Here is a 19,344-nt window from a genome sequence, read left to right as displayed (position 1 = left end):
TGAGTCCCGCTCGGTGCTGGGTTTTCAGGGCTGGTGACTGCCACTCATCCTTCTGCACCATATGCCATCAGACACCCACTCTGCCAAAAAGCCTTAAGACACCCTGTACGTGGAGCGCTCCACCTACATGGCTGTCGTGTCTATCACCGCAGGATCTCAGTGCCAAGGCATGCCTGCAAAGCCAATCCCATGGCTCATCGAAAGGCAAATAACAATGCGAAAAACACTCATCAGGCAGGAGATGGGCCACAATTTCCCAGGAATTCACATCCAGAGTGGCTGATCAGCCAGTGCTGCATGGCCCAGATGGTTGATTTACACTTCCTGTCCTGGGACAACTTGCTGATTCTGTAAGGCACTAGAAGAAATTAAATAAAAATGGAAGAGGAGTTAAGAGAGAATCTTTGCACTTAGCAAGTCATTTTCAAATCCCTTTTCTCAAGATCTTTAGTGGGGGGAAACTGGCTTTGCTCCAAAACTGTTCCTGCAGCCTGACACCGGCAGAGAACTGAGCTTTTAACACATGCTTGGAAAAAAAAACATGCAGGTGTTTTGCTTCTCATTCTCTGCTGTTCCTGGAAAGATGATGAGAAGGTAGCGTAACCCTGAGAGGAGGAACCCAAAAGCCCACCTGAGGGGGCAGGCTCCATCTCAATGGCTTCTGCAGACTGGATTGACCCTGCTCCTGTTACCTGTCAACTCCCTGTCACCCTGCCCAAAGGGAAGAGGAGACCAGGAGCCCCAGTCCCTATCATACAAATAAAGATTCTGGGGTTGTTACTTCAGCCAGGCAAATCCCTCCGAAACCTCAAGGCCTGAGTTGTTATTTTGTAACATGCTCCACATAAAAAAAGTGGAAGCAGAGATCTTGGGGTGAAGGACCCCAATCAGGATCTTCCCATGCCCGGGATGAATAGGGATGCTGCTGGCTCGGTGCCATTCTCCGCTCCCTCCTCTGGGTCTGGGCCTGCGTGCTCGGTCTCTGGCTGGACTCAGCCTGGGCACTGCCGAAACACAAGCTCCGGTGGAGCAGTGGAGGGGCCTCAGGCTCCCAGAGCCCACAAAGGTTGCCGCAGCAGCAAACATCCAAATCCTCTGGAACAAATGTTGTTTTGGCTCCCGGTGACTGCTGGAAGTCCCAGGTACCCTGCAACCCAGGCTGAGCCTTGCTCCTTCCAGCGAGCCCTTCGGTCATCCCCGTCGACACCGAACCTCGCATCTGCCAGGGCAAAACTGGGGAGATCTCAGCTCTGATGGCAGTCTGCTGCCAGCTCTAATCTGTCAGGGAATGACTGCAAAACAAAAAGGAAATCCTCTCCCTGCTTGGCCTTTGTGCCCCAGTGAGGAGGGCTGGGGGACTGCGCTCTCCACCGAGCAAGGCTTGAAAAGGGCTAGCTGGAAACTGCCGGGGTGCCTCCGATGAAACCGAGGAACAGGAGCTGCAAACCAGACTTCCCTGGCACGCGGGCCAGGCTGGAATGCATCCGTCCAGGATTTTCAGAAGCTGACTGAGCCAGCAAAGCAAACATTAGCAAAGAGTTCCCGAGTCATGTAAACAAACAACCAATTAAAAGATGAAATAAATCTCCCAGGTGCATAACCTTTCTATTTAAACATCGTCCAGGCCTGGAAGAGCTCCAGAGCATCTGACCCAGTGACGCCTGTGAGCTATCTGCTGAGTGGTGTAACCTAAGAGCTCTTTCTGGATGAAAGCAGTTGAGTTTCAGGGAGTGGCTTAAACTTTTTTAGCATTTAAAAAATGCTGCCCCCTTCCCCGCGATGAGGGCAGGGACTCAGAGCAGGCCCTGGACTCATGGGACCTGGGTGCTGCTGTGAATTCAATCCCGGGCTCACAGGGCGACCACCGGCAAGTCACTTCCTTCCTCAATCTCTCAGTTTCCCTGCCTGTGGAATAGGACTGATGGTGCCAACCTGGTAATTATGGGATTTAAGACTGGCATATAGGAAAAACAGCATAAAGGTTAATATTCTGGAACTACATTAACCCAGCAGCATTAGACACAGGAGGAAAAAAGCGAGGCTTAAAACAGACTCAAGACGTCGCTAGGGAGAGTTCAGCCTGAGGTTTCATAAGGATGATGATGCTCCTTTCAGGACAGGCCCTAGGCTTTTTAAAATCACAACTCAGAAATCCTGAAGTAGGCTTAAAATTATGAGAACTATAGGTATATTTTGGAGAGATGCTGATTTTTTTCCAAGTCCTGTATTTGGGGAATGTTTAGCTTTGCCTTAAAAATTTGGAGTGGCTTGGCCTTCAAGCCTTACACTAGTAGGGCAAAGCAAGCCAGGAGCAGCTTTTTAAAATAAGAGCCATGAAAAACACCAAGGAAAAGCAATGCATTTGCAAAACTCACAATTACCCAGCGTGAGCTGGGAGCACAGCTTCGTGGAGGAGCACAAAGCAACTCAGAAATGTGAACTGCTTCCCCACTCTGTGAGCCTGCAGGAGAAAAGGCTGTCTGGGGTGCCTGTGGCACATCTCACGTGTGGGTTGTGTTCTTGTGCGTGACCACTTCCCTGAAGCACCTGGTCCCAGAGTCATGTGAGGAGGTGAGAACTGCAGCTTTTATTTGAAGAAATAGAGCATATCTACTGAAAGGGGAAGAAAAAATGTTGGAAAAGCACATCAGAAAACAGGCTTAAAAATAACAAGGACCACCTTTCTCTCTCTAACATCTCTCCTTTTGGAGGTTTGCGATTTTGGCTTGACCTCTGGCTTTGGATTGTTTGGAGCATTGCAAGCCAGAGCAAGGTGTAACACCATGGGGGAAAAGCAATCATTTCATACCCATAACAACAGAGGTTGAGATGGCTCAGGAGTCTAGAAGAGGGATTTGACAGTGATTCCTGAAGCCCTGGATTGCCAACAAGTCCCAGGTAAACATGAGTGACAGAGGAGAACAGTACAAGTTGGTGCTCCCAAGGAAAGAGAGGTCCCAGTTTGACAAGTCCAGCTCCTAACACTTACAGCCAGGAGCTGCGTGATGCCACACGCTGACCCAGGAAGGTTTCGCTGTGCCAGTTCAGACTTGTTTCCCAACCCAGCAGGGACAGCTGGGCTGGTGGGACGTGGAAGCGCCCGGCTCCTGGTGCAGGACTACCTGTCAGCCCCTGGCTTGGCTGCAGCATGTGTGTGCCAGGGAGCAAATCAGGGTGCCCAGCTCTGCTTTTGATGATCATGGGGTCACCCAACCACGTGTTTTTCCCTTCTCTAAGCTGCATCTACCTTCTGGCAAGCACACACCATAGCTCAGCACCCTCTGTCAAGCCCTTTCCCCACGATGCTCACATCTCCAGCCTGAGAGGCAGCCAGMCTCCTTGCTTTGCCTTCCTTGGCTCCAGCTTTCTCAGCCAGATTCCCCCAGGCCGAGACGTCATGCCAGTGGTAGACCCTTGCAGGCCGGTGCCCACCGCTCTGCTGTGCTCTCACCGGGAGCTGGAGGGGCCTTGCCAGCATGGCTCACTCTCTGCCTTGCCAAGGTCCTGTGGCCTCTTTGTGGCGGGGAGACAGAGCTGTCAGAAGTGCTCAATTAATTTTGCATCCTATGAACTTGCCTGGTGGCTTTCCTCAGCTCTTGCCTGCCTTGTTGCCTTCGAGGTTCACTCGGTGCATTTTGGATATTTCCTTGMCGCTTTCATGACGGGGCTGGCCTGGGGTGCTCAAGCCTGACAGAGGACCTACGACAGTCACTACAGTATGAGCCATCGTCCCTCTCTCCCCCTCAGCAATTCCTTGCTCTGGGAGTCACACTGAGCCAAGCCGCAGCTACACACACTGGACAGCAAGTCCCCGAATGACATGGAAGTGTCCCTTTCCCARGGACTTTGCAGAGCAATGCTGTGATTCAGCCACCACCGTATTGTCACCAGTGCCAGCGTCTGCCAGCCTAGTCTCTCCCGAGGCCCACAGGGCCATGGCTCTATGCCATGCTGCATGCACCAGTGGTTACAAGGCTGGTTAAAAACAAGGCGGCTGTATCTGAAGAGGGTTGTTCAGTGCTTCTACGGCATGGAGCCATATGTGTCTCATATATCACCACCTAACCAGGCTCCTGTCCAGACAGGAGCCCCCTAAGAACCCCAGAATATTAGGGCTCAGCAAGAAACAAGATCAGAACACTGTCAATGCCCGGCCTGGTGTTAAGAGGTGCCTTTGCGGGGGATAGTGAGGACTAGTTTTCAAAGGACATCTAAGGTAAAACAGAGAAAATGAAGAGTTTTGTCATTTTATTTTCCTGTCCTACATCCTACCAGTAAAGGGGTTCTCCTGCTGCCTTAGCCAAAGTCCAGTGAAGGTAGCTGTGTCCTTCCCACAACCTTAGAATTTCATTTCAAGACTGAATCCTTCCTTTCCTGTCATGGGCTGCTATGCAAAATAACAGTGAATTACTTAGCAACTGCAGCTCAGTAGTAACAGCCAGGGCTCCTATGTGCTTGGTGGTCCTACAGGGCACAAAATGTGGCTTTCATTTCCTGCAGTCATTAGTTCCATTTTAATGGACACAGTCGTTTCCTTCTCCTTCCCTCTCCCCCTATGAGGCAGGAGTCTGTGTCCTGCTCAGCATCTCTTGGCTCTTTCAACAGCAGGCTCAGCAGAGAGCCCAGGAACTTCAGGCACTGGAAGATACATCCACCTTGGCCAGAGTGGTGGCATTTTGCAGAAAGATAATGAAGGTTTCCTTGGTCCTGCCCATACGACTGCGGAGCAGATAGCAGGCTCCATTCTCCAGGGCTGGCTACCTCCTAGACCAGAGTGTCCTTTTGGAAAATATACGAAGGAAACTGAGAGACAAGCAAGCCTGCCAAACTACCATCTGCCCTTGCTCCCAAGTGGCACCGACCGGCAGGTGTCACTCAAGGTGACAGAGGAAGACCCATTCTTTTGGGGACCCTGGGGAAAAGCTGGGGCGAACCTATGTGTAGCATTCGCAAAATGGGATGTCTTATCTGATCCTTTCCCAGACCTTACTGGGACTCTCTTTGTCTGCCAGAGGTGATTTTAAGCGAAGGGCTTGACCGCCCACAGGATTACTTAGTTCTGCCCAGGTGAAAGACGCTTATCCTGGAACCAGCTACAGATCACGTTGCCTGCATCTACCACAGCTGTCAAGGGCACAGCTCAAGCTGCCCTCAAGACGGAGCTTGCCTACCTCGTGTCTAGCAAGCCACAACCTCCAGCCCCGTCAGCACATGTCCTCAAGGGTGTGCAGAACCCTGCATGCCCGCGCCCAGCCCCGTGCCAGTGCGGGATGCCTGTGGGCTGGCAGCAAGGCAGCATGCGGGGAGGCAAACAGGACATGTGGCACATGGGCCAGCAGCCTCTCCAGGGCTTGCTTTCTCTGAGCACTGGACAGTGCATCTGTCTGTAATCATGAGGTTGGTGTGAGCAGGCTGCAAACAGCTCCCAATGCAGCTGGGACCAAAAAGCATCATTCATTTAATTAGCCAAAGCCAATGCCTAGTAGTCACGTGCTGGGAGGTGAGATGAAGGTTGAGGTGTAGGGTCCAGGCTTGGGGCTTCTGGATCACTCTAAGGCATTGTCATGAARCTTGTGGAGATGGATAATTCACTAATACACAGGAGGGAAAATGAAGCTGAACATGCCCCCTCTTTTAAACCAAGCCTGGACACCTTCCTAGACAGTACAGCCAGGCCCCGCCAGAAACGGTTAGTTCCACAAAGCAGTTGTGGCTCTGCTTTATGGAGGCGGACAGAGCCTGGGATCACAATGGCCTTGAAACCCAAACCCTCTGCAGCAAACAGAAGCTGGTGCTTCAGCAGAGACACAAAATTTGGAGTGTCGAGAAAGTCCCTTCAGGGCCAGGGCTGGCATGCAGCACGGTGCAGAAGTGGGGAGCCTTCCCGCTCCTGCACAGGAATATCCTTCAGCCGTGGACCTCAGTACAGCGTCCTCCATCACCAAGAACTTCATCCAGTGCCCTGCGAACAGTGACATGACCCCACAGATTTCATGGTACTTTCTGTCCCCTACGGCTTGGTTGATGCATGTGGGACAGGATTGTTGCTGGTCTTTTCAGCCCCGCACCCCGGTTCATGCCATCCCATCCTTTCAGCATTTAACAATGTGCTCCCCGTCCCATTCATCTGAATAAACCTCCCTTTGAGCCATCAGATCTCTCGTTTTCTCTTGGTCTTCCTAGCACGTCGCGAGGCCTCTCTGCTGATTCAGGAAAGCGAGTGACTCATCCTGTCCAGCTTCAGCACAGCCTCTAATCCCAGGCTTAACTTTAAGCACATGTTTAGGTCCCACAGAGGACAACAGGCTTCTCCCAGGGCAGAAAGAGGTCAAATGACTGAGCTGAGGTCAGGGGCAAGCTGCATTCATGCTTTCTAGGGGAGGGACAGGAGTGCATTATTTTACTTAGGGATTGTTAATCAGGCTTAAACCCATGCACCCGGAGGCCTTCACTGCCCAGACTAAACACGGAGGCTCCAGTGATAAGGACCATGGGCGGAGGCATTGAGGCTAATCGGGGAGACAAGGGCCGGACCCCCAGCAGTGCAGGCAGCAACGCTCCCCCAGCGCCCGAGCAGCTCTGCTGGCTCCTCTAGCACAAGAGCTTCCTGCCTGCTTCCCTGGCTTGGACAAGAAGTAATTTCTGCCTCCCTAACTTCATGGCCTTCTCTCTGGCAGCACAGAACCATTCTTCCTCTTCTTTATTTTCCTGAGAAGTCACCAGTGAATCCATTAACTAGCCTGCAACTTCTCATCATTTTTAAACAGGCGCTTAGTGAAAACACCTTGGCGAGACTCACGCTGCTGCCAGCCACAGCCGTAACTCCGAGCTGACCGCGTCTGAAGCAGGTGGGGGATAGAGGAATAAACACCTCACCCGGAGGCCTCTGCTCTCATCCTGAGTTCAGAGAGCTCACGGGAAGGCTGCAGACTGTTTTTCATGGCTGAATGCTTATTTTCCATATCAGTTCAATGCCAGAGCTTCTCTACACAGCCAGCACATCAGGTTTTGGCCATCCCTGAGGTTTTTTTTTGAGAATGAAAACATTTGTTCGACTTCAGACTGGAAGTTCTTTCAATCCATAGTGGAGCAGTGACAGCATTTAATCTTTAACAAAAATGGGTTTTATTGAGCTGCTTGAGGTAAACAGGGGCAGCTACCAAAGCAAACAGGAGGCTGAAAGGGTCGGACTGCACCTCCCTCTGCCTTGCCACCATCCAGCCCCTCCGCTCGCCTTGGCTGGGCGCCCCTGCTGCTGGCCCGTTCCCAGGCCTCCAGTTGCACATAAAACATTTGGGGAAGGAATAATGGGAGACGAAGTCTGTTTAAGAGATTAAAATATGGCCCTATTTAGAGGCCAAAACCACAGAAGAATATGTATAAAAAGTCTGTGTAACGGCGGCCTACTGTATGGTTGTCTCTGTTTGCAGACTGTCCTGCGGGAGAGGTGACAAACCATGGGGCAGGCCCAGCCCAGCAAAGTTTGCAGAAATATAGCGGCCTTTGTTCTCAGCTCCACAAAAGCCACTTTAACTGACCCTGGCAGAGAACAGGTACTCGAAAAAGGGCATAATTCCCTCCTAGCCGTCTCCTCCCTACGCTCAGTCTGTGGCCCAAGTGGAGGCAAGGGCAGAGCCAGGGGGCTGCGCGCAGGGTTATTCCCCAGGGAACGCTGCGGGAGAGCAGCGCTGTTCAGCCTGAGGCCAGGCACGGCGTGGGATGGCTCCAGAGCACTGCAGCTCCCATCTCCTCCGTTTCCATCGCAGGTCCGGGCACAGGCTGCTAGCCCATTCCCGTGCAGGGCCAGAGCACGCTCAAGGGAGCAGCTCAGCAGCAACTGTCCCCCCTTCTTTAAAACACAGGTACGAACCCACTCCAAGAGCTGCAGGACACTTGCGCAGTGCAGATTTGCAGCCTCTCCCCAAACGCATCACGGCAGCGAGGCTCAGCGTGCAGGAAGGTGCCTCTGGGTACCACCACRGCGGTCCAGCAGCGAGAGGTCCCGTGCCTCCAGTGTGCGCAGGGGAGATTAACTTTCTCCTGGAAGAAGAGGAAGAGCAGTGACTGCTGGCCCATGGGGTCTGCCAGCCAAACCCAACCTGGCAGCAAGGACGGGGGTGCTGGGCAAAAGCCAGGCAAGGAGGGATGATGGGGGTGGGCAGCGCCTGGGATGCCCCCTGCCTCAGCTCACCCACTGGCACCAAACCTTGGCTTCTTTTCCTCTCGGTGCCCTTGAGTCAGAGCTAGTCAGACGTGCCTGGTGCCTGACTGGCATCGTGTCACACTACAGCTTGTGCCCCCTCCTGCCTTGCACCCTCTGGCATCTCTGGACCTCRGGCGCCTCCTGCTCAGGGATAATTTGCGAGCAAAGGCACCGAGTGGTGGAGTCAGGACATCTGCCCATGGAGCAGTGTCCGAGGCAAGACCTGGTGCTGGTTTCTAGAGTGCTCCTGCCCTTACCCAGAGCCGACAGCCTCCTGCAGAGGAGCTGCCCCCCTGGCTTTTGCCCTCTCCAAGTCCCCCTACCACTCCTGCACCGCTGAATGGGGTCAGGGAACCAGCCCAGTCAACGGGGCACACTCCCACTTCCACCAGATCGTCTCAGCCAGAGCCCACTGAGAAAACAAAATCCCGCACCACCAACCCCACCCACCCTAGGGAGGAATTTATTAGCAGAGACCGGGGGAAAAAAAGACTTAAGCCAAGAAAACCTGCCCAGACAGGGAAGTGAAAGAAACAAAGATAGCACTCCCATTCTTTCACATCAGATCTTTCAGTAATCACAGCTGTTTTCACTTCTCCTTAACTCCTCTGATCGTTCCTCTGTGGGTTGGTTTTGGTTCCTCTTCACTCCCCCTCCACCTTCCCTATTTCAAGACCGAGCCTTCAAACCACTTCAGTTTTTATTTCCAGTTTCTAAACCACAGGGATCCCACCAGTTCCCATGTCCTGCGACGGTCAGGCTCTACAGCCTGCGGGCTCTGGGAAGGGGCTGAGAGCCTTGCAGCAAGCTCTGCCCTGCTTTGGGAAATGCCTTATGGCCTGAACTGGGTCTCCTCCGAGCAGCTGGAGGACAAAGCGGAGATGGGAGGACTGAGCTGCAGCCGTAGTCAGGAWCTCTCTCACTGCGGTAGTCCAGCTCTGATGGATGCTCTGGGGGAAGAGGAAGTTTCCCAGGAAGTCAAAGACGAAGTTCGGTAATGAGGAGGAAGAGGGGGTAAGGAATAACGACCAGATCAGAAGATTGAGCTCTGTTTCTCTGGCAACCCTGGCATCTAACCTTCTCAAGATCTTTGAGCTCCAAAACAACAAACCAAAGCCAAATTCAACCCTCACGTGGTGAGTCAATGACTTGTGGAACTTGCTTGAACTCAAACCTTTCCCCCAGATATCTGGCAGAGAAACGATTCATCTAGGGGAAGGGGTGGGCCCTCTGCTACTTTCAGCCATGATGTCTTAACTGTGGACATGGTCAGTGTTGCATCAAAGCAGAAAAAAGAGGAAGACCCCAGCCCAAGCTGTCTTCCGTGAGGCCATGGAAGCCACACCAAACCCCAGACACATCGCTGCTCTGCTTATTTGCTCCCTTTCACTTCCTTGGCGTGTGATGCCATTTCGCATGTGACAGATGAATCCAGCATGAAGGATTCCTGGCTGCTGAGTTTCTGAGGACTCCTTGGAGATCATCAGGCAGCTCCTCCCTGCAGGACATGTGAAGAGACCCTGGGGAGCCAGTGACCACATCAGCACTCGCCAAAGCCACACGCATGTCCAGAGCTACTGTAAGGAGCTTTTCCAGACAGATCAGCATCTGTCCGGGCCTGAAAGAGCCACTTTTCCTCTGGCTAATGTTTGCTTTGCTGGCTACCAGAGGAGCCAGGAGTCTTACCAGGTGATTTGTCTGAAAGCTGAGCAGGGCAGAGCAAAACCCAGTCAATAAATATGACTTTTTTTAAAAAAAACAATCAGCACAACAAAACTAGTATTGGAACGAGGCAACAGCCTTGTTCTGCTTTTGTTAATTTTAGTGCAGACGCATGCAAACGATCGCAAAAAGTAAATATTGACTTTCCACTGAAGCAACCACCAGGGTTCATTGACTAGAAGGGTAAAGGCATTAGAGTTGTGCCGATCTTGATATTCATGGCATGCAGTGCGCCAGGCCGCACCCTGCCTGCGCACAGGGCAAGCAGAGAGCAGGCGAAGGAGCTTGTTCAAGGAAGCTCTCTGCCCCACGGAGAGGAGCTGGGTTATGTCTGGATGGATGCACTCGAACTGAGCCCCAGGGTTGCCCGGAGCCTGGAGATCAGCCAGCTCCATGGCACTCCAAGTATGTGGCATGCCATGGCATGGCCCAGATGCTTTGCTATACGCTTTCCATGTCTTTTCACAAGGGTTGGGGGCAGGGGGCTCCTGTGGGCCCAGCAGAGGAGTGGAAGAGGTTTCCACCCTCAATTATTCATCAGCAATCTCTGCTTTTTGGGTGTGCTTCCGCCAATCTGCCTCCAGATTAGGGTATGCATATTAGGCTACTACTGAAACTGTTTAAGCTGATCCCAAATGATTTTAGTGGAAGCGGGCTGGAGACCGTTCACACAGACAGTTCTGCCGGCAGGCCCGAGGCAGGGTAACTTCTGCGCGAGACAGGTAGTCGGGAGCTGGCAGACACAAACTCGCCTCCCTGGCCCAGCTGTTTTCAGAAGACACTTCTGTCCTAGTGGTAGGAGTCCTTTGATCTGAGAGCAATTTTGTATCAATGCAAAAATGCCATCATTTACATAGGCAAATAACACCCCCCCCCCCAGGACATGTGACAGACAAACCTGCCCCAGAGGCAGGCAGAGCACAAGGGTTTTGCTTGCTGACACTTCGCTTTTTGTGGGGATGCTCCCAGCACAGCCACGCCAACGACACAACACAGGCAGGAGCTTCGTTCCCTCAGGCAGGGGCAAGAGGAAGCAAAGGTTATGCCAGAAAAGTCATGAACACTTTCTATCCCTGTCCCAAGGACATGCTTGTTTCCAAATTATCCACTGTGCCCATAAAAGCCTTATTAATGCTCCTTTTTTTTTTTCCTAGACCCCATACAATTAAGGCTGCTTAAGGATGGCAGCATGGAGTAATCACCATACAAAGACTAACTGTATCAAGTGTTTTACAGAGGGAAAATCCCAGCCCGAAAGGAGAAACATTTGTTTTCTGTGAGGGAAAGATGACTTCTGGAGTCCAGATGACCCTGATTTGGGAAGTCCCTGAAACTACTGGCAGGAAAGGCAAGGAGAGGGAAGTTCCTATACATGGTTTCTCCAGCCAGCTGCAGGTGGATCCTACAGGTTGTCCCTTTGGGGTAGGCATCTGCCCATCCCTGCCGAGGGCAGCGTCCTCTCTTAGAAGAGGGACCGAACGACAGCTAGGTATTCGTTTTCTCCCAGGTTTCAGGAGGTGACAAATAGAAAAGGGAGCAAGTCAAGGATCAAAGGATTAAAAGGTGTAAGCAGAGGGACCTGGAGGGCAATACAGACCAGCACAGCCCAAGAGCACCCACCATTCCCCCCAAAACATCCAACAGGCTGGCAAACGTTGCCCTGCTCCTGCTAGCAGAGTTGGAAAGGGACCACAGCCTGGGACATGAGCTATTTGTGCTGGTCTCCAGTAACATCACCTGGGCACTTTCCTGAGCCCGGAGCGGTGTCCAGCTGCCGGACACGCACTGGCAGGCGAGAAGACCTCTGGGGCCCCAGCGCGGGGGTCAATCTCAGCATACCCCAGCCAGGGGCTGCTCGCYGCAGTTACCTCCCCTCAGCCGACGCACTCGAGCTCCCAGGCACTTGCACCACAGAGTGAAACGGCAGCTTGGAAACCCCCTTGCAGGTACGACGCTTAGTGCAAGGTTGTGCAGGGGGGGAGGCACCGGCAGCCAAAGCTGCAGCCTGAACCACAGCTTTCCCTGGGGCAAGAGCAGGCATGGCTGCCTTCCAGCAAGCATCAATAGCGCTTTTGGTCGGGCACTATTCGGCTAGGTCGCGCTCCCCAGGGGAACTGAGCCCCCGGCCCCGGGGCTCACAGCCCTCCTGATCAGCGGTAGCAGCTCTGGCCCCCAAAAGGAAGCAGAGCGAGCCACAGGCCGTCCTCCAGCCTGGAGTTAATGATTTGCCAAAGGTCTCTTCGATAGGCAAAACCACTCCACAACCCCACAGCTTTATCTGCTGTGGTCTCCCCTTTAACCGCCGAGCGACGCTGGCGAAGCCTTGCTGCCTTTATACAGGGGCTGTCTTTGCCAGAGGCCAGGTCGTGAATCATTTCCATGGGGGATGACGCTCGCCAAGACAGCGGGAATCCCTGCCTGCCAGCAGGCACCGCGCCAGGGCCTGCCCCGCTGCCCCCCTGCTCAGCTCAGCCGCTGCTCGGCCAAAAACACTCTTTGCCATCACTAAAGAGAGAGGAAGTCTCTGCACAGCGTTAGCCTTCCCAATCCATGTGTCTGCCTGGCACATGGCACCGTACCCTCGGATGGACAGCAGCTTCCAACTCATGGGAGAGCAAAGGGAATGAAGGGACCAGCGGCCCCGGGCTTCCCTAGCCTGCAAGTTATGCAAGAGATCGCAGCCAGTCTGCTCCCCCGCGGCTGAGCGATTGCTCCCTCGGGGCCGAGACAGCCCATTATGGATAAGTGGAAAGGGGCTGTGTAGCTTCACAGCTGCCTTTTTTGCAGCTGGATCGAGCGACACGACAGGGCAAGGCAATGTACACCAGACACGGCGTGGCAGCTCTGCACCAGGAGCTCGCACAGCTGGTCGACACACTCATCTGCTGGGGTGTGGGGTCGAGGAGCTGGAGAAAATCCCTTCTCTGGGCCAGCAGCAGGTGTTGGAGGCAAATACAGAATTAAACTCACCTTCAAATTCATTTCCTCTGTCTCGTGAGAACTGTGTCTCAGAAATACTTCTGAGCTCAGCCACTGCAGGGAAGCATTTCCTCTCCTTGTAGCTGGTGTGTTTATCTAATGTGGAGCATGTAACACACAGCGCCTCGGGTGTCTCAAGTCCACAGAGTATTTCTCTGCGGGAAGCGACTGTGGGCAGTTTCTCCAGGCAGACAAGCCAGAAGCAAAGTGCCCCTGCTGTTTGACTGCTCTGGGACGTGTGTGGCATGTGGCTCGCACACAGCTCGCGCTTGCTGGATTTGTTATCTTTGGAGAAGTTTGAGAGTGGTCTGGAGCATGGCCGCAGTCCCTTGAGGGTCTGTAGAGTACAATCATCACTGTGTAAACACAACAGCTCAGGTCATAAATTACTTCCTGTTATGAAGCCTTCCCCCCCYTGGCAGATCCACAAGATCTGTGTTAACATGGATCTGCTTGTGAAGTTCGCCTGGAGCTGTCCTGCGGCCTGAGAGGGGAACCGTGCAGGCGACAGATTTCCCTCAAGAGCAAACTATGCAATGACGATCTTGCAACAGGCTGCTCCCAGCACATGCATCCTCTTTCCAGATGCTTTCCAACTGGTTCCAGCAGGTGTACTCATCCCTGCTGTTGGTGCCCACTTCAGACCTCTCTGCAAGCAGAGACTGATGGAAGATCCCTGCAGCACCTGGGGCCAGCTGAGGAACACCCTGTTGCCTCCACGTGCAGAGGGAATGAAAGACAGCGCCTTGTGCTCTTCTTTCTCATTCCTCCACATCCCTCTCCAGAGTGCCATATTTGGTAGGCAAAGGACAATTCTTGCCACTTTGTAAAGGGCCAGGCTCAGCTGTTTTAGTTTCTGATCTCATAAGGAACGTGTTTCTCCCACTGAAGGTCTCTGTAGTTCAGTTCACTTGCCAAGGTGCAGTGTGGGGAACCTCACTGCAGCGGCTGGCAAAACGGCTTTCACCCTGGATAATGCGGACACCCCTTCCACAACTCCTGTTTGACTCACTCCCAACTTGTCAAGGCTTGGCCAAAAGGCGATGATTACTCCCCGCTGAATTTTCAAAGATCCTACCTGCTTCAGGAACATCAGCCCCGGCAAAGGAAGGAGGAAAGAGCATCAGGAATCCTCCAGTGGATAGGCAAGAGCGAACTGTATCAGCTCTACACTGATGGACTTCAAGAAGAGGCAGTTTGGCCCTTGGGACAGACAGAGGCTGGATGACCAAAGAGCATCCTTGGGGACTTCCAGCAGCACACAAGTCTCTGTCCTCTTCATTTCATACATTGACTTTGTCTTTTAGCCAGTCCAGGGCAACCCAGCTGAGTTAGGACCAGATCCTTCCATCATATCAACCAGACACCCAAAACACCGCTCCTTCTCTGCCTCACCCTGTGCCGGGGGCAGTTGCCCTGTGCCATCCTGCCCCAGCAGCCCCTCGCGAGGGGCTTGCTGCAGGAGCTTGCCGCTCCGTGGAGCTGGCGTAAGGACACCACGTAACATGCACGTCCCTGACTGGCACGTGGCTCTTTCCTGCAGCAGGGGCGTGCATTTCCCAGTCCTTCCCAGCCTTGCTTCTCTGGTGTGGGTTACTGTTTTGCCCTGTTTTAAGTGGGATCCCCCTTCCCGGGGTTTATGCCAGACACACTCTGACTGGGCTCTCTACCAACTGCATTCCTTTGGGTTGACGTAGTTTTCTTTTTCCCCCATCCTTATCACATTCAAGTTTGCAAATCACATTTCTCCAAAGCTGTAAACCACCCAAGTGACCTGTGTAAATTAACCATGACAGAAAGCAGAGTCAAACATGGAGTTGTGGGCCGCTTTGGCGGGGGCACAGCTGCCCCTCCTGGGGTGGGAGCATGCAGGCAACATGACCCTCGGAAAAGCTGTTTCAGGCACAGTACTTCTAAGCGGGAAGCTTGAAAGGAACCATGTGAAAAATAAATCCTTCCTTCTCCTTTCCAGCTTTTATTGCTGCACTCGGACCCCCAAAGGCCATGAATTTTTCTTTCCTTCGCTTTCACGGTATTCACCCCTTTCCCGGCTGACAGACACACCCCAGGAGGAGGCTGGATGACTAGGAGGGCATGAACATGCAACAGCATGTTACATGCCCCATCACGCTTGGCCGTTCCAGCGAACTGGAGGCATTTGCTGGAAGAAAACCACTTCGGCACCAGTGCTGGCTGCTCCTGTGGTCGGCACAGCACCGTTCCCCACGCGGCAGCTGACAACGCTTCTCCCATCTTGCCATTAGCCGCCTCGGGCGGCCTGAGCCTGGACTCACCCGCCTTGTTGGTGGCACTGGGAGAGACAACTGCTGAGGGATTTTCTATTCCTCATTTCTATTCAGCTCTTAACAGGGACAGCACCACCCAGGGATCACTTACACTCAGGGTGGGCTGAATGGGTCCTCGAGCTGCTCGTCTCCCCGCAGCTCTGAGCGAGCACCTTGGACTAGGCGCCAGGCTGTCAGCAGAGCCCCCTTGCAGAGGCTGCGCGGGTAGCCAGCACGGGGGCTAGGAGCTAGCTGCGCTCCCCTGACTTTCACGTTAGCGTTTCAAGCACAGGATCTGTCCTCTTTGCAACTGCAGTTGGCCAAGCCTGATTTTATGACTCAATAGCAGAGTCCTTCTCTCTTTTCATACTGCCTCCAAAAAGCCCAGGAGTCTGGAATCAGGAACAGATGCAGATTTGTCCTATCTTAACTGTGATGACTACAGGCCTAAAAGTTGCTTTTATTCTTCCTTGTCTTTTTTGGCCAGCATTAAGACTTTCTGCTGTTTTTGTACCCTTTATCCTCTGTTTTCTCCGCAGACAGTTTGAAAAGCGAGATACAAAGCCAAACTGAAGATTTCCAGAATGCAGCCAGTACAGAAATAAGTTCCAGTCTCAATCTGGAGGAGTGGATTTGGGTAAAGACGCAATGAAATACATTTGCATTTGGAACCTTACACACATCCCTGTCTTTTGGCACAGGAACATCTCAATAGTCACGTGTTTGACTTTCAAGGATGACAGCTAAGTGAAGGGCTGGCTCAGGGTCCCAGATGGGCCCTCCATGCCATACAGCCTCCCTCCCTGGGACTTGCTGCCCGGGAGGCCAAACTCACCGCAGGACCAAAATGGGCAAGAGTATTTCTCTAAAAAGAACATGCACAATTGTCCCAATTTATACTAATGCATGTGGAAATGGTACAAAACCACATCCCGCTGACAAAAAAAAAACAGGCTGAGACCTAACAGGGAACAGACTGCCCTGATCTGATTATTCTTGCATCCCCTTTGGAGGGCTGACAATATCCCTGTTGGAAACGGGAGCCTGTGCTAGGCAGCCCAGCAGACCCTGTGGTCTTTTCCAAGGGAAACTGCCTACATTTTGGTTCTGCTCTTAGGGTCTCTCTAGCACAACGCACTGCAGCGTCCAGCACAGCAGTGTCTGGGTCTCGGACAATCGAGCGATTGCCAGTTTCTCTGCCAGGCAGTCACACAGCAAATGGTTCCCCATCTTTCCCTGCTTTTGTCACAGGAAATGTTTCCTTGAGCAATCCCCCTGCATAACAGCCAGGCTGCTTTTCCTCCTACCCCCAGAGGGGGTTCACTGAGCACTCCCTAGTCTCACCCCAGGCAGGCAAACACTTGCAAGCTGTTTCAGCCTCCCCAGCATTGCTGACAGCTAACACCTCGCAGAGCCATGGCCTGCTGTCCCATCCCTCAGCACCAGGATGTTGAGCTGGTTCAGAAAGCAGAGACTGCAGCTGAAATCAGAAAGAGAAGAGCAGGGCATTTCCTCTGCACCGATCCTCTCCTTTCTCTACACCCTCCATGCACCTCTGGGCACCCTACGCCTTCGCCTAAGGACCCCAGAACATCTCCAGAGCAAGGCAAGGCCTTCATGGCTTGCCCAGTAACACCAGCAGGCCAAGGAGCACTTCAGCCCCTGCATGACTCCAGACAGGGAATGAACTCCTGGTCTCAATACAGTAACACTGAGCAGCACAGCCCCAGGGTATTCAAGCTTCTAATTAAGCTCAATTAATGCCGGAAACAATTTTTACACTATCCACCAAGGCTGCTGGCCAGGGCAAGAACACTACACCTGCAAGATTTAATTGTATGGTTGTCACCACCAAAGCAAAGATATCAGAGTGCTTGGTGCCCAGGAGTCTGCACAGAGCAGTGTTGGGTCCTTCAGCACCATTCTTATCACAGGCCTGGGCAGCTCAGCTGCCTCTCTAAAATATCCCAACCTGAGAGGCTGGAGAGAAAAAAAAAGTTAATGCAGAAGAGGGCAAAAACCACAAGGGCAGAAGAACAGATGTGGATCAGACATGAGAGTGCGCAGAATAGACTGAGCGCACCTTGAGAGCAGGTGCAAACAAGTCCCTATGCAGCATGCTAAGGAATCCCAGCAGGAAACAGCCTCTGACTTCACCAGCGAAACCCTTCTGGCAATGCCACTGAGCACTGCTGGAACAACAGGGATCCCCTCAGATCCCTTCCTACAGATCAGCCAGAGCCCAAAGCTTGCAGCAGAAACACCTAATGCCAAAAGGGAAGCAGAGCAGAAGCCTGGATTAGCAAGCAGAAAAGAGATCAAATCTGAAAATCACAATCATCCTATGCAACAAACAGCAAGGAGATACAGTAGTGACTCCTAGGAAGGACCTGGAGATCCACTCTGCTGCTGGCCTTCTGGCAAACGCACCTCTCACAGCACCACCCGGCACGCAGAGAGCACGGCCAGTGTCCGTGCACGCAAGCCCCAGCGGCTGCACCCGAGGGAGTTGGCTGACAGCTCCTCTGGGCTCTGAAGCACTAAGTGAAAATCTTCCAGCCAAGCCTGTGGCTGGTGCTCCACTGCCGTTCCCCAGGGCTGCCGGTACTGCGGGATGTGCCGCTCACCTCTCCTGGAGACGCCAGGCTATCTCAGGCCATGGGGCTGGAGTGCAGCAGGGCAGAGAGCAGGGATGGAGCATCTGCAGGGYGTCTCCAGATGACTGGGGGAAGCTGCTTTTCCTTTTTTTCCCTGGCGTTACGTTTTCCTGCTGCATGTCCCCACGTGGCACACACATGCTGTCACACTTGGCCACGGGACTGAGTCGCTACAGTCTGATGAGCTGCTGAACGTGAGCATGGTCATTTGCTCTGCGCCAGTGAGAGCCAGCGCGGGCAGAGGTGCTCAGCATCCCGGCTCTGCCGACATGCGGTGGAGCTTCTCCGAGGCTGGGTCTCTCCTGGCAGTACCTGAAGGTATGGAAAGAGACTTTCAGGACACAGCATTTGCAGTGACACTGAGTGTGCTCTGACAAGAGAGCTGTCTGGGAGATGGGCACATCATTCCCCTGTTCGATGCAAGCAACTACCAATGCAATACTGTCTTGTTAGGGTGAGACAGGGGTGCTATAGATGCACTGGCCTTCATTTATAATATAAAGCGTACACATGGCAGGAAGCAAACCTGACAGAAACTAGAAACAGCAGGCAATTTCCTTGCTTTAACACAGCAGGACTGGTGCCCAGGAAGTGCTCACTCGCTCGGCTTCCTCCCGGGGCTGCTCTCACACCTTGCTCAGGCTCAGCCAGCACACACAGTTTGCAGCCTAAAGCTTGGTGCCTCGGGTTAGCTGAGGCCCCGCGGCCAACCACGTCCTCCTGACATGAAGAGGCCTGGCTGGAAGAGCGTTTGGCTCTGGTGTCTCCAAGACAATCGCGAGATTCACAAGTGGGATTTTAATCTGAGATGAGCATTCAGTTCCCAAATCACTGACTGAAGGCGCAGGTTCACTGTTAACTGAGGCAAATTAACAGCTCGTCACAGAGAACAAGCTTAGGACAAGCAGCGAGGGGGTCTGGGAAAATGATGGGAGCAGTCCTCCCCCTTTTAGCAGCAAATTCTTAATTAGGCTCCAGCCGCATTGCAAAACCGTCACTTGAGTAGTGGCCACCTGCAGCTCTGGGCATGGGGAAATCCAGGCGGTTCTAGGTAGCAGGCTGTGATCACCCCTTTGCTGCTGCTGCATTCATCCAGCTGCACAAAAGTTTGAAGCAAGGTAGGGTTAACTAGGAAGTAACACATTGGTTGATACTGTGAAAGACTCTGAACCCCCCCCCCAAATAGTTGATTTACAAATGGGCAGATGAAAAYGAGAGGCTGTAGCAAGCTCTCTCCTACACACAGTGCTCACCTTGCATCTTCCTCAGCCCCCTGGCCCTGCCACAGGGATAACGGAGGGGCTTTGAACGGACATGCTGTGCGCTACAGGTGGACAGATTAAAACCCAAATCAGGGCTCGCTTTTTGTAACACAGTGGGTGTTACAAAGAGGTGGATCAGCAGTTCCTTTGCTAACAGCAGCGCTTCTCACTTTGGAGCGTGACACCTAAAAACCAGGTCCCATCTTCACAGACAAAAGGTACTTGCTAGTCATTCA

General features: G+C 53.0%; 1 protein-coding gene across 3 annotated transcripts in view; it reads right to left on the bottom strand.

The window, feature by feature from the left end:
* Positions 1–19,344, bottom strand: part of PPCDC (phosphopantothenoylcysteine decarboxylase) — a 56,377-nt gene that overhangs the window by 13,594 nt on the left and 23,439 nt on the right. The window contains exons 8-10 of one of the 3 annotated variants that reach the window (XR_003253896.1): positions 17,817–18,158; positions 7,871–8,040; positions 379–2,613 (exon numbers count right to left, since the gene is read on the bottom strand). The gene's annotated coding sequence lies outside the window, so the exon portion shown is untranslated. Of the gene's footprint in view, positions 1–378; positions 2,614–5,435; positions 5,963–7,870; positions 8,041–17,816; positions 18,159–19,344 lie in introns of those variants that run through there. The other 2 variants (XR_003253895.1, XR_003253897.1) reach the window with 2 other exon arrangements.

The sequence above is a fragment of the Apteryx rowi genome, unplaced genomic scaffold (genome assembly GCF_003343035.1).
Source record: "Apteryx rowi isolate R43461 unplaced genomic scaffold, aptRow1 scaffold_27, whole genome shotgun sequence".
Lineage (NCBI taxonomy): Eukaryota > Metazoa > Chordata > Aves > Apterygiformes > Apterygidae > Apteryx > Apteryx rowi.
Note: the sequence above shows the minus strand (reverse complement) of the source record. Positions and strands in the feature narration are given on the sequence as shown.